Raw genomic sequence first — 2622 nt, forward strand, 5'->3', positions numbered from 1 at the left:
TTAGCAAGACGGAAACCTACTGATTGTAAACAATGACTGCAGGCTTGTCTTCAGGTACCCAGCGCAAAACACCACTTGATTGTTTCATACTAGTGATTGGCTAAGATTTGCGGATACTTACCAATAATGTATAATAAGACATTCTTAGTAGCTTTGCTACACAACGTACATTAGAGAGGAAATCTGATTACATTTATTTTCAACATAGTTCCTGTCTAAACTGTTGCTTCAGTTCAAGTATTAGAGAGATCTCTAAAATATCATATGCTTTAAGTAAATATTATTAACGTGGCCTTAATATAGCACATTAAAAAGAAAACATCTTAACCCTGAACAATATGGGTAAATACAAAAAAAAACAAAACTGCTTTACTAAAAAAAAATTCTACCGCAAAAATTAGCATTTGAAAGGTATTATTCTAAATTGGTTGGATAGACCGATCAAGTCATTCCATTTCGTCTGAGTAATGTTAAGCTTATATTAAACATTGGCTTTTAAATCTGCCCCTTATTCATGTCCCAATGGCCTTTCAGCAGCCCCCTAGGTACACGTCACTGCTAATAACGATAAATACGAGTTATCATAGTTATGGCTCTAGCTCACAACAGGGGCGTCGTTTCGAAGGGATGCAAGGAGGGGCAGTTGTTTCCCCAATAATTTTGAGAAAAAATATTATATAGCCCACGCCTTGACTATCCGGATACTGACCCCTCTTGTCTCCCCTCTCCCCCAATAAAAATGGTGTAGCTACGGTCCTGGCCCACGGATATTCTAATGAGGAGCTTTTTTCGGTTGGCTACTATTTTCAGGGAGTTTCGGGCTCTTCTTCAAAATTTCCAAATTTCATTTTCGCCATTAAATTAATTCTAAGTTAAAGAGATAGGCTACAAATCTGTTCAGATTGTCAAAATTACTATGAAGTTTAACGGACCTGAATGACAGATGGAATTTGCGAATTTCTTTCGACTAAATAGTTCATTTGGAAACTCATTATTTTCGTTTTTTAGTTTGTATTTAGTGAGGTTTAGTGAGGTTAGTTGGCTACAGCCACCTCTGCAACCATAACACAATAATGGGACAATTAAAGAATATTCAAAAGAATAACAGAAAGAATAATAATGATTTTTATCTCAGATTTTCCAGCGCATCAATTACTCGATGGTATGTTGCTAGTCTTTATAATTATCTTTTCTTTTACTGTTTTAACGATGGACAATTTAGAACTAGTTCAAAAATGAGTTTTGGTAATAACCTTATTATTGCACATAGCAGAAGATTGCCTGATGGAATTTTTACAATGCCTTGCCCGAAAGATGTAATTTTAATCGAAAAAAAACATACAATCTAAACACGCAATGAATAGTTTAAATTAAAATACTTGGACTGGAATTATAGGTTTTGTTTTAATATGGCTCGCTGTCAATTTTTACTGCATCAATCAAGGTCCGAGTCTAGAAAGTATAGAAACATCAACCCCCAGCTTAAAATAAGCATTTTTCTTAAATTTATCGAAGCCTAAACCCTGGACTGGCCGGGCAAAGATTTTTAAGGGATTGTTTCAATAAAGATGCAAAAAAACATTATTTCCAAAATCTGGAGGAGCATATTTTTCAGAAGCTAGTGGGACAATTTACGCAAAATATTTTTAGAAGTGACCTTGGAGCTGCAGTTTCTCTATCTGTATGATAAATCTAAAAAAAATGTGACCTTAGCATGAGTTAATAAATCTAGTATGATAAATCTAAAAAAAACATGATATGATTGACAATGATTGGGAAAAAATTAATCCTGACCCAGGCTTTTCTAACCTACTAAAAGCCATTAATTTTTTTTCTTTTATTGCACAAAACTGATGTTAAAAAAAATTGAATAATCAACAGCGAGGTTATCGACTTTCCTCCGCCTGGTGTGCATCTTGGAGCGCCATGTGTTTCACATAGATCCGCCACGCTTGACACGGTTCCGCCACCCTTGGCAAAGCCCCCAAAACCCTTGGCACAATCCTGTTACAAATAGCAAACGCCACCTGGTGTATGTGATTTCAGAGAGGGAGTAACCCCTCGATCGTTCATAAATCTTGATATTTTTTTTCAACAGGTTTGAGTTTGGTATGATTGAGGCATAACTCAAAATAAGTGTGATGACAGACAGAGGTCGAAATAAGGTTAACGTTTGACTATCTATTCATCAAGAAAATACCGCTTGACAAAAAAAATTAAAAGATTGATTTCTGTCCAACAAAAAGGGCAAAATTTTACATAGCGTTGCTACATATAGTGGTGAAGGGACATTTCTGAGGTGCGAGGTCAAGACCGTATTCAAGAGAGGGGTCAGGGGGTTTCAACTCCTCACCCCCCAAAAAATGTCTGTCTGACTCGTAGAAACTTAATAAAAATGCTTAAACACATATGTCATGCGTTTGTAAAGTTTTCTCCCCCCCCCACTCCGAGCAAAATCCTGGATACTACCCATTGCGAGATGCACTAGCTTTCCTCCCATGTAAGTGCTAAAAGGTCTATTGTAATATACTCTTTAATTTTGTAGAAATTACTCACAAACCGTATAAATTAAAATTAATAGTTGCTTTGTATTTAAAACAAAGAAGTAATTTACGACTCGTC

Source organism: Artemia franciscana, chromosome 19 (genome assembly GCF_032884065.1).
Source record: "Artemia franciscana chromosome 19, ASM3288406v1, whole genome shotgun sequence".
Taxonomy (NCBI): domain Eukaryota; kingdom Metazoa; phylum Arthropoda; class Branchiopoda; order Anostraca; family Artemiidae; genus Artemia; species Artemia franciscana.